The 13,547-nt window shown below is 37.2% G+C and overlaps 1 protein-coding gene across 1 annotated transcript in view; it reads left to right on the top strand.

Moving 5' to 3' along the window:
• Positions 1-11,467: 11,467 nt before the first annotated feature.
• The window catches only part of chl1a (cell adhesion molecule L1-like a), a 43,974-nt gene continuing 41,894 nt past the window's right edge, over positions 11,468-13,547 (top strand). Inside the window, 1 exon segment of the mRNA XM_034312056.2 lies at positions 11,468-11,580. The gene's annotated coding sequence lies outside the window, so the exon portion shown is untranslated.

Below are 13,547 nucleotides of genomic sequence, written 5' to 3'. Positions count from 1 at the left end.
CAAGTAGAAAGTCAGGATGACTCAGAAGGCGAGAGGAGCCACAGCAGTAGAGTGGTGTGTGTCAGGAGAGAAAGAACAGATTATTAGGTATGCTCTGGACCTGCAGTCATCTTAAAGGGTGTAGACTGTGAGCAGAGTGCAAGCGAGGACTCCAGCAGGTCTATCTATGAAATCATACCTATACTTTATAGTTGCCATTCTACCCACCAGTGTGTTTTTGGAAGGTGAAACCAGAGTACCCAGAGAATCCCCACACGAAACTCCATGTGAAACATTACATGGACAGTAGCCTGAACTAATGATCAAACCCCAGACCCTGAAGTTGTGAGGTGTCAAAGCTATACCACCCATTAATAATTATTATAAGAGTTCATCTTTAATAAAACACTGTAGGTAGTCTAATAAATCTCTAATAAATAAACTTTATATTTATGTAACACACAATATCAAGATATTTTGTTTTCCTAAATGAAATGAAATCCAATAATGTGATTCTATCATCATGTCTGACATAACTATCTGGTTGGAAAACTGTTACAAACTCATGTATCTGTATTCAGGGACGTGGGAAGGCAAGCTGAACAAGTTGCCTAAACATACTACACTTAGGTATACATCATATATTTTATGAGAACCATTATTCATGGATTTGTGGATTATGGTCATATATAATCCATATATAATTATAGATTATATATGACCCATCCCTACATACAGCTCAGATACATCAATCGTCAAGAGAGCGAGTCAGGGAGAGAGTGAAAGTCTAATATAAACAAAGCGGAATCAGGCTTAATGGTTTTAGCTTTCTAGCTTTATTGCTGTTAGATATTTGGCTGTATTGAGTGTGTTTCTGTGTGGGGTTTTGTTGTGCTACAATCTTGAATATATTGCCATGCCTACTGTGTGTGTATTTCATCCACCGGTCTGTGTCTTTTAGTGAGCAGACTTCATATTGTTGTTCTTTACACTGTACTTTAGCTAGATAATTAGAGTTAGGTGGCTAGTCTTCTCCTTTTGGCCTTGGAGATATGCCTTGCAGTTCAGAGCTGAGCCTGGTGTGAAATTTCCAGGTCCCTTTCAATCAGAACATATTTTTAAGCTAGCTAGCTATCATTACGTGACTAGAACATTCTAGAGGTTATGCGGTTTTTTTATTCTGCAGAATGAGCAGAGCAAGCAGAATGAGCAGGACAAGCAGCTCAGGGAATGCTGCTTGATCAGGCAGTCACGTTTACATCTAACTGGCTGAGGATAGCTAAAAGTAACAGGTTTTGCTATTTTGCCTAGTTCTCAGGAAAATGTGGCAGTTACATTTACTTGCACAATAAAGGTTTTATTCTCAATAACACTTCTGTTATTCCATAATAGCAGCAGATTATTTATATCCCCAGAGTCATGAATATTTGGACTGTGTCCCAAACTGTGTAATACAATACTAAGTAATTTGTCAGTACACCTTCTGTGTTCTTATATTTAGGCGATCTACAGTGTAGTACTTTACTTGGAACACTGCCTTGAATTCTCACTGATTGTGTATTGAACACATTAGAGTAATCCATTTGGTGTAGCACACATTATGAAATATTCTTCTGTGAGCTTCCGTAGCTTGCAATAAATTCTACCAGAGAGGGTGAAATTAAAAAATCTTCAATTCAATCAAGTCAGTGGGACCATACGACCTTATCTTATTGACAAGAATATCTAAGCAACTCTGACATGCTTGTCTGTGATATTGAAATTAATCACTGGTAAACATTTATTTTTTATATACTGTAGTAATTGTTGAATGTAGTTTACCTCATTTAACATTATAGATCACATATCTCCATCTCTCTCTCTCTCTCTCTCTCTCACCTGTTCAGTCACATTGTTTGAAGCACATTGCCACAGACTTCAGTGGCCTCATTGTCACCAGAGACCAAACTTAAGCACTCAGGCACCAGTGGCTAAGCACATGCTTTAAATGAGAACAGAAGCACCACTAGCTGTCCCCAGTAGACTGTTGTGTTACTGTTCTCTTTCCGCCTAGAGCACTCATTCTAGACTGAGTGACCCTTTTTATTCCATGCATTTCCCACAGAGAGTGGGCAGAGAATGGGTGCTGTGAATATAAAGCTCTGCATACAGCTGATTACTGGAAAGTCCAGTTACAAAGGTGTGGTGCTGTTGTGTGAAGTCTATGGTTGGATGCTGTTCTGGACTAGTACACTAGAGGTCAGCACTATATAACAGGTCCATACTGTATATGCATCATAATTACAAATTTACATAATTACATAGTTTCCAATGATGAAAGACATTAGCCATCTGACAAAGAATTAAGCCTTTACAAAGTAATTTGTTCATTATTGACATCAGTACACAATTTAATTATGTGTGATGCCTACGTCCACTTCATCTTAATCCTTTGTGCCTGCACCGAAAATTAAATACCCACAGAGAGCCCAGTGCAGAGTGAGTAATTCTGGGTTCACATAACTGTTAGCTGTTGATTTAATCATTTGAAAAAAAGCCTTCCATTAGGCAATGGTGACTTTTAAAGCATGCAGAATAAAATGTGAAATCTTTCAGTTTTCACTGATTTACATAGTACACCTTTAGCCTGAAAACAGCTCATGCAGTTTTAATCAGTTTTCTATTGCATAATATAATTGCAGAATAAAAGTGTATATTTTAGCTCTTACATTTAACATTTCTTACTGTCAGGTTTTGCAGCCAAGATATATAGCTTATAAGTAATGGTGTTGATTCTTTATACTATAATTGTACATTTCTAATCTTTATAGCATACGCCTGGATTACAACTAAATTGCATAAGCAGTGCATATATTGACTAAGCACAAAGGGAGCAATTATTCGCATGACTAGACAATAAAAGTCTTCCTAAAGTCAGTTTAAAATACAATCAAAGCACATTTTAGGGAGTTCATCCAAACTCTGTGAGTGCTCGAAGAAGTTCACATTAAATTCTTTCACTGATATGACAACATTCTCTTGTTTTTGTTGTGCTTACCTTCTATTCAGGGATATGTTGTGCCTTTCCCTTAATATTTGTACCTGATTGCTGAAAAAGTAAACTGGATCTTCTCCCCTAGAGACAAGCATTGAAATCTTTTCTACACAATACTTTATGAGTACTTTTGTAGCACTTTTCTACAGTATACAATTGTAATTCTGAATAAATACACTATATGGCCAAAGGTTTGTGGACACCTGACCATCACACCCATATGTGGTTCCTCCACAAACTGGTGCCACAACGTTGGAAGCACACAATTGTATGGATGTCTTTGCAGTAACATTACAATTTCCCTTCACTGGAACTAAAGGGGCCCAAACATGTTCCAGCATGACAATGCCCCTGTGCACAACGCGAGCTCCATGAAGACATGGGTTGCCAAGGTTGATCAGAGGTTGTGACTGTAGTAGTTGTATATACTGGAAACTGGCACATGACTTTTAAGGAGATTTCAGTCACTTACACTGTCATTATAATACAGCTGTAAAAGTGCTCACTTAAGCTATGATATATAATTAAGTGGTAGCTCACATTCATTAATATTGTTTTGTGTGCAAATTCCAGGACTGCCAGAAAGCCAATCAGGGCAGGAGACATGACAGCTCTTCTAAAGCTTCTTTATTCAAGCTGACATGGTTTTATATTACAGATATATGTAATATACTGTATGTCTGTAATTATTTCATTGTCATGTCAGCATTGGCCTTCAACTCCCATCAGCACTCACAGACTACAACACATCACATGACCCTGTGACATGCCCTCTAGATCATTCTCACCTGTTTTGTCTTTCCTCTTGATTAGTGTCCCTATTTAAGTTCGGCAAGTTCTTTTTTTCTTTGCTAAGTTTCTGTTGTTTGTTGTCTGCTTAATGCCATGTTCTAGATTTGCCCCAAAGTTCTTGTTTTACTTTTTTTTAAAATCTTGTTTCCAATGATTGATTACTTAACAGGCCTATCGGGCACAGGCGCAGGAGCCCAAGGAGTCAGGGGCCCCAAGGGCAGAACCTCCATGTACAGTCGCTCTTATTGACTACTCAGTGTCAAAGGGCCAAAAGTCTCCCTCAGAAACTGAAGAAATAGCCTACACAGTAACTTTGAAGATGTCACATGAAAGAATCCATCATTACACCTCAAAGTGAGTGTTTATCAGTTTAGTTTTCTGTAGGACTCTGGGGGCCTAATCCTCTGTTACTGATGTCATTCAATATGGACCCTGCAACTGAAAAAAAAAAAAGTACCAAACAATGGCTCTATTAGAAAGCCACTGAGAGAAATACATAACAGCCACCTTCCCAAATTCTAAATAAAAATAAATGTTGCATTTGCCTAAAGGCATGATTCATGAGGAACCCGCAAGTTTTTTTCCACCCCGATTTGTCTAGGGCCCCACTAACTCCTATAACAGCATGGTTTTCCAGATCAGGATACGACTGTGTTGTCACATGACCATAGAGTTGATTTTTGCAGAACCATTAGAGGTTCTGAGTGTGCTGCCTGTTTAAGTGTTTTGTACTGTGAAATATTATTCATACCAGGTAACTTACATTCTGCTCTTGTGGTGTGTCACTTGGCTGCTTTAAATATGTAGTGCCAGGCCTAAACTGAAACAAATAAAATTCTTAACATGAAAATAATATTACTACTTTTAACAGTTTATTGGGACCTACCTCTTGCAAAAATCAGGTGATGCCCCCTGTTAGTTCCTATTCTCATTTATTTTTTAGCCGCAATAAACAGTAATTGCCTCACCAGCCTCGCTCCTCTCTCTCTCTCTCTCTCTCTCTCTCTGAAAAAAAACACAACAAAAAACAGTTTGTCATTTTACTGAGAAACCAGAAAGTGTAACAGCTTGCAACTGAGACTCCTTCCATAAATGTTAATAATAAGGGTCTTCTAACAAAAAATGCCCACACATCAACGATTATAGGTTTTACTTTGTTTAACATGTTATTAGTCTTAGATTATGTGGAGTGTCCACCGTACAAGTCCCTGTGAATGAGCTGTTGCTATAGAAACAATAACATACTAGAACAAGCACATTAATATTAACCTATCATTCATGTTACAACTGGAACTACATTCTGAGCCGTGCTGTTATATGAAAATAATGCACACCTTCTTACCAATCAGATTTTCTCAGATATGCTGAGAAACAGGCTTTCTGTCTGAAAGCTACTGCGCATATACTGTAGCTACACTATAAGCATGGAGATATCACAGTGAAAGCCGGTGAAGTAGCCTGCTGGAGGTTTACTGTTTTTATTATTATTATTATTATTATTATTATTATTATTATTATTATTATTATTATTTGTGATGAGGACCTCATTAGTTGTGATAAATGTGATGAATGACAGTTCCACTGAAATTATTAAAATAGCATGTCAATAATAGGGGAACATTATGCCTTATCTTATAAATCCTGATCTACTTTTCTTTTCCTCTCACTGCTCTTTACTACACTACCCAATCTGACATTCTAGGGGGCCTTTTGTGCATCTGTGCCCAGGGGCCCATTGTCTCATAACTGTCCCATTGTTACAGTCATATAGCCTATAGTTTAGATGCTAACTGTCAAATCTAATCATTGAAATATATTATATTTTTTAATTAAAACTGCCCATGCCAAGTAAATGAAAGGAGAAATTGTTTACATCATTGAACAACAACTGCAATTAGCAAATACTACACATACAAGCCTTCTACAAACAGAGTAGGTAAAATTTATGGTAAGACAACAGTGTGGTTAGCTGCTGATGTGGTTTATTAACCACTTGCTTTTGATATTTTCTCCTGATCCTCATAGCAGTTTCATTCTGTGGGCGATAACCAAACAAAATGTCAATGGGGTGGCAAATAAGTAAATATTGTGGTTTTCTTTCATGTATTTATTATTACATAGAGATGTCCTACTGAGACTAGTTTATCCTAGCACAATATTAGACATGAGCGATACATTCCAGTTAGATTAAAGACAAATGTAAACCTGTGTAAGTTAAATAAATTATGCATTGATTATCCAATTATTTTGCCTCACTTGTAAGAGAAATAGAAAATGTTATTTACTTTCTGTAATGGGGCAGTGATAGCTTGGTTCCCTGGCATGAACTAGAAAGCTGGCTTGGGGTTAGGGTTAGGGCTAGGGCAGGTTGACCCTCATTTTTTTTTCTTTTTCTTTTCTTTTTTTGGTTAGATTGGATTCTGTGTTACTTCTCATAAAAAGCTTTGGACAAAAGTTTCTCTAAATCAGATATCTATAAGTCTGTAAATGTATATTCTTCTTCTTCTTATTATTATTATTATACTAAGCAGCACACCTAAATAAAAGGTTTTAGGTTTTCCCAAGAAACAACAATAACAAATCTGTTAATATCCTCTGAGAAACAATCACACAACTAGATATTGATGAATAGAACTTATGATCTCTATGGAAATTATATTCGCAAGAATGTCATAAGATGCAGGGCGAGCCACCACACACGTATACATTTAAAAAAAAAAACTGAGTGCAATCAAGCAAGTCAGAACATTTACACTGACTAATCAGGGAAAATAGAAATTACTTCAGCATTACTGTCAGGATTACTGATTAGCACTTCTCTGCTTACCCAACTTTCTTGCCATACAAAGAGCAAATACTACTGATATCCAATTTTATCTCTGTAAGAAGGAACATCAGTTCAAAAAATTCCCTGTTTTCATGCATATGTAGAGTAGCTTTAGAACTGAATCAGTTTGTGAGAATCCCTCAGAGATTATAGAAGATTAAGGGAATTTTCTGGAATTCAGTGGCAACAGTAGTCATTGGGTACTCTACAAACACTGGTTAACCACAATAGGCAATAAAAGCTGAACATCCTCTTAAAGCTTTTCTAGTGTAGCAGCTTGTCCCTAGTCAGGCAAAATGCTACAGTCACTTGTATTTTTATATTTTCACCCAACACCCAACCCTTAGACTTGCCTAGACTAGCCTACTCGAAAGTTACATTTGTTACATCCAGCTCTTCCAATACATTACATCCAATATTCGATCATAAAATACACTATATGGGCAAAAGTTTGTGGACACCTGACCATCACACCCATATGTAGACATTCTCCAAGCTGTTGTCAGAAAGATGGAAGCACACAATTGTATAGAATGTCTCCTTGTGCTGTAGCATTGCAATTTCCCTTCACTGGAACTAAGAGGCCCAAACCTGTTCCAGCATGACAATGTCCCAGTGCACAAAACAAGCTCCATGAAGATATAGTTTGCAAAGGGTGGTGTGGAAGAACTCGGGTGGCCTGCACAGAGCCCTGATCTCAGCCCCACTGAACTGGAACACTGACTGCAACCCAAGCTTTTTCAACTGACATCAATGCCTGACTGCACTAATGCTCTTGTGGCTGAATGAATAAATCCCCACAGCCATGTTCCAATATCTTGTGGAAAGCCTTTCCAGAAGAGTGGAAATCTTGAATGGGATGTTCAAAAAGCACTGGCTATGATGGTCAGGTGTCCACAAACTTTTGGCCATATAGTCTACCTGCAATTCCATGTACACAAAACTGATATGAATCAATAATGGCTTTAATATGTATTGAAAAATGTTATTATATCAGGTTGGATTGAACTGCAGAGTTACAAAGAGCATAATTACTCTCGCATGACTTCTTGATGGAGAATTGGGCTGTTTTCACCTCCCTCTGCCTTCCATGATGCAACTGGTCAGTGAACTTTAGAAGATGTGAAGCAGCCAGGGGGACACATGCATCAAAAAGAATAAAAAAATTACGCCAAAACACTTAACTTGATATATAGTCAACTCATAATATCACATTAACATTAGAGGGAATCCTTCAAGATCAGGAAGATACAAAGTACAGTGAAGAAGAAGTTTGAACAGGAAGCAACATTAAAGCAATGCACTTACTCTGTTGTTGGCAAACACACACTTAGACACACATAGTACAACAACAGACACATTACATGCAAGTGTAACATGATGGAATAGCCATGGACAGTCATGGGAAGTTCATTTCACCACCTGGGTGCCAGGAAGGAGAACAGCCCTGGTGCATGTCTTGCTTGAAATGGCGAGTTCAATCGATCCGTGTTAGACGCTTGAAAGGAGCATGGGGAAGAGCAAGGTCTGATAAGTGCTAACAGGCAGGTGAGAGCTGGTCTGTATTTGGCTTTGTAGACAAGCATCAGTGTTTTAAATCTGAGGCAGGCACCTACAGGAAACCCAGGGAGGGAATGCAGCAATTGGATGGTGTGGGGAACTTGGGTAGAATGAAAACAATCGTGCAGCTGCTTTCTGGATCAGTTGCAAGGGTTAGATGGCATGCGGGGACAGACCTCCCAAGAGTGAGTTGCAGCAGTCCAGTTTCAAGATGACAAGGGACTGAAGTACCTGAGTGGCCTGCATAGTGGCATTAGCATAGTGGCATTAACAACACGAGAAGGATACTTGGTTGTCCAGAACTACCACAATCCTGCACTAACAAACAATACTTAACCTAACATAACATTCAAATAACAAATATGTCATGAGGTCTTGTCTTTCGTCAGCAAACTGTAATGCAACATCGTTCAAAGTGTTTTTCTTAGCAATTTAAGGATTCCCCTGCCTATCATTACCCAGTCCTGCACCTTTATGTTTGTCTAACAGTCCCATCACCATCTGCCATTTAGTTGGAATGATGAGATGTACTGCAATATACCACACTCAACTAATGTTATCTCTTTCATTGGGGCTACTTTGTAAATTATTATAAAATGGTTCATTGACATAAAATTTGTCATCCATAAAACTTAACTGTAGTCTGATTATCCGTATTTCTAAATAAATCCTTTTCCAAGTGCTTAATTAGGTAATGTTTAAGCTTTTATAAAGGGTGCTGGTATGGTCATGGTTCTATGAACATTCATGACCCGTGCACTTAGCATTTTAGGAGGCTTGTTTCCCCCTGGAATTTAATGCATAATACAGCAGTGGTGATGTATTCACATTATATCCATTGATTGTAGGGGTGAGCACATTTGCATATCTTACCAATAACAGAAGTGTCAACAGCTTCCAAATAATTGCTTCATTATAATTTTAAATACAGTATTTGAGTTTCATTCAGGAGAGTTATACTGAACTAAAATTATATCCTGGTGAATATATATGAACATCCTCTCAGAAGAAAAACATTTTCCTTTCATATCGAATATACTAACACTACAACAGACTTTGAAAGGCTTGAAAAAGAAATTGTTATGGAGATTTTTGCAGAAAAAGGCCTGTCTTTACATGCCAATGTCTGTTCGACTGGTCTCGTTATTGGTATTGCATGCATGAAGCTGTGAGTTCTGTGTCCTCAGGGAGCACTTAGGGAATTTCACACTGCAGGCTGATCCTCAGTCAAAATACCAAACCTTTATAGGGTTGTAGCAATGATGTACTAAATCTAAATGACATGACAAACCTGGATATAATATCAACCATCAACTATATATCATCTTCAAGAGTAAGAAGAACATGCACAGAAAGGACAACAGCTTCTGGAGAACTGTCTTATCTTCAGATTAACTTGCACAGATTTGAACTCAGAACTGTACAGAGGCATTTTGGATGCAAACTTGCAGAAATCAGCAAAGAATTTATTCAAGTGGCAGAAGTGGATTTTTCAGCAGGTTAATGATCCAGAGCACAGGATCCACCTTTTTTTGCCAAAAAGAAAATGAAAGTCTTAGAATGGCCTCTTCCAGAGCCCTGACCTAAACCCTATAGAGCATCTATGGGATGCAATAGAGAAGAAATAGCAGATTGCTGATGCTCTAGTGTGGATGATCTGAAAGTTTTGTTGGCTGAAACGTCCTCCACATGTATTACAGAAACTGGTTGATTCCATGCCCAGACATTGTCAAGAGGTTCCATGAAACAAAGGATGGCATACTAAAACATTATAACTGTGATCTTGAATGAAGCCACTACTGAGTGTCCAGTTGTCTCATTTTAAACATATCTATTATTTTTCAACATAATTTATTTTTTTGGGGAAATGTATTTCTTGAAAAGTGTGCTTGTGGTATCTTTCTTTAAAATAAATGCCACTTGGTTTGACTTGTTTTCTAATGCAGAGAGAGAGAGAGAGAGAGAGAGAGAGAGAGAGAGTGTGTGTGTGTGTGGTGTGCGGGTGTGTGTGAACACAATTCATACATTTATAAGTGTGGCTTAAGTGTCCCAATACTTTTTGGGGCCACTGTACCAGTATAGCATAACATCAGTCATGTTACAATTTCTGATTTCCTTCTAGTCTCCAGCCATGTCAATTTATCATATCACTGTGACCAACATAGTTACTGCCTTTGAAATGTAAACTCGAGGGATCATATTTTATAAAGACTATATATTAAGCACAAAAAATGACCATTGTCAATCCATTTGTAATGCACTAGTGGCTTTCTATTCGTATGTTGTTTCAGGTTTTGGCTAACATATCGCAGTACAGTACGTCTTGGAGACTCATGGCATTTTTTTTTTTCAGTATTACATGCCACTAAGCTGACTTTCAACTTAATTTAAGGGATATATAGAACAGTTTTCACTATCATATTTAGTAGTAGTTTACCAGCTGTTATTTTATTAAGCACAGTAGTGGGGGTATATGTTAGCCAGGATTCCTTTGGGAACAAAGAAGGAGGACATGTATTCTCCTGGTGGCTGTAGCTAATGTAATTACCGTTTCATATGTTTGAAATGGATAGTTATATAATCCCGACAGGAAAAAAAAAAAAATATATATATATATATATATATATATATATATTCTTTAAGAATTTCTACTTGTAAAAGTGTAAAGAACCAGGTTTCAGTGACCTTCACAAGCATTCACACAAGATTTTTTTTATCACAAAGATGAAAATGTGTTTAAAGTGTTTATCATGCTTTATAGTATTAACAGTAGATTGAATAACACAACACATTTGAGATTTCGAACCTAAATAAACTGTATAAAGGCAGTTACTTGGCAGAAAACAACCTTAATTCAAATAAAACAGAATAACAATCAAGTAATTGTGACACATGTTCCTGTTTGCTAGCCTCCTATACCTAATGTCTGCATCCTTCTACTTCATGCACTACTTTACTGTTGACAAGAAAGCCTCTCCTACTGAATATGGGCATGCTTTGGAAACGGAGTGCACATCACTCTTTGAGCCATGCTTGCCCTGCTCAACAGAGCTCTCCCTGTGCCTTCCAATTTAAAGTGACTCTGTTTTGCTTTCTCTCTCTTGTCACACATCCAAGACCCAAAATATTTCAAGTCGACAATGTTCTTCAGTTGCTGGAACATGATGTAAACAAGCTTTATATTTGTCACATACTTGGCCCCTCCTTCACCATCTCTTCTTCTGCATGGTCTGTCAGACAACAATTAGGCAATATCACACAACATTTCAGATAAAAGTCTGAGGACTTACATCGTAGTAGTTATCTGATCCATACTTAAGATAACACAACGAAATGTTGTCACAGTTCAAGTAAGCTGAAATTCCAGGAGAACCATTCTGTAAAACAGGTCGGTACATGATTTTAACAGTTTAACTTATCTCTAAATTGAGAACAGGTATTTGAGTGTAGGAACAGTTTGACTTTTCAAACAGTGTATTAAGATCACCATATTAGCGGCATCTCTTTTAGCATTCTTTTTAGACAAGATGATATCAGCATTGAAGGCATGGAGATATATTGTGATAAGAAAATTTGAAGTAGTTATCAGATATTGTGGGTTTACATAATTAATTACACAAAGGTCTAAAGAGCTACCTAATCAGACAATATACAATCTTTCCTCTGCAATTACTCATGTTAAACTTTATCATTACTGCTTGATTTGCTAGACATCTTTTTCTCTGCAATTTCTCTGCATGTTTTATGTCATGTAATGTCATTTATATCATTTAATATTAATCTCTGTGTAAATAGGAAGCAGTAAGTATTGTCTAACTTTAATTATTTTTTTCTTTATGCAGATTGCAAAAACTGTCTTCTGGGAATTTATAGTACTTCTTTGAAACTTGTTTGAGGCATTATTAGAGGTTAAGCATGTAAATAGCAAGCTTTAGGAAACTTTAGGAATATTAAGCAAGCTTTGTTCAGCTGGCCATAAAGCTTACACACTGACGTGACCTGATATATGATTACATACAGGTAGTTTAAGAATGAAAAAAGGTGTATAATATGTTGTCATGATTATGATAGAGGTAATCTGGGCTGTCTAACACCATTAAACAGTCATAGCTAGTGTTTGTAGCTAGTTACTTCCCAAAGATTTGGTGAAAACTGGTTGAATAATATTAATGCATTATTATAGGCCATGAAATGAAAGCTATATAAATGGAATTTGAAAATATAGGTTGGTTGAAAGGTAGGTAGGTTGTGGACCATGATCTTTACATTTCTTGTCACTCATCAGGGAAGCTTTATCCTCCATGATCTCTATAAAGTAAAAAAGCGATTATTATTAATGAATGTCATAGTATAACTTTCAAATGGCATGTGTTCTCTACAATTAGTTACAGGTGAAAAGAATGAATGTGCAAAGTATTTTTTGCTAAAAAGCCTTGAGGGAATTTGGAGCACATAAACATGCATGCACACACACACACACACACACACACACACACATGGACGTGCACACACACCCACACACACAGTACAGACTGGATGTAAATGTTAGGCAGTGCCGCTTTGCTGCTTTCATTTCATGTCAAAAGAATGAGTCATAAGGTGTTCAGTAGGTGAATGGTTAGATGTTGTTGAATACGTTGCTAAGGACTGGCCTATGTTTGTTTTTTTTTTATAATGCTCTCTCTCTCTCTATCTCTCTCTCACACACACACACACTTACACAATTACCCACACCATTATGATTTGATTCCTATTTTTGTCAGAAAGCATTTCATATCATTCCCCCACCCTGTCCTTCACTCTTGCCATGATCTAACACTGCAATCCTCTAGACCTGGTGTTAATGGTGCCTTTCACTGAGGCACACAGACTAGAACAAACACATTCATTCATGCATCGAAATGCTAATGTGGCTGAGCTACACCACATTTTCACCAGGCATTATAATTACACAGCCTAATTCCCCTTACAGAAAGTCATTATTATTTGTTGCTGAACGATGGTGAACAGTCATCTGGCACTGGAAATGCTATAAATACCATGATCTCAAGTTATTGTAACTTTTGAGGAGAATCAAGCTTTTTGTACAGCATTGGTATATAAAATGATAATGAGAGAAGAATTGAACAGAAATAAGAGTAGGACTTAGTACTCTTTGCAGAATTTATGTCAAAAATCATACTTTGTTCCTTGGAAACCTGTAACCCTTTGGCTACTTGGGAAGCTGACCATAAACTACAGTACATTACTAAATCATAAACATTGATTTATTTTTGTGATCACTACATAAACACAAAATAGGGCACAGCATTACAGCTTTGTCTTGTATCGGTGTGCAAAATGGATTTCTACGTC

This window comes from Pangasianodon hypophthalmus, chromosome 16, assembly GCF_027358585.1.
Source record: "Pangasianodon hypophthalmus isolate fPanHyp1 chromosome 16, fPanHyp1.pri, whole genome shotgun sequence".
Lineage (NCBI taxonomy): Eukaryota > Metazoa > Chordata > Actinopteri > Siluriformes > Pangasiidae > Pangasianodon > Pangasianodon hypophthalmus.
The sequence above is the reverse complement of the archived record's forward strand: the minus strand, read 5'-3'. Positions and strand labels throughout refer to the sequence as shown.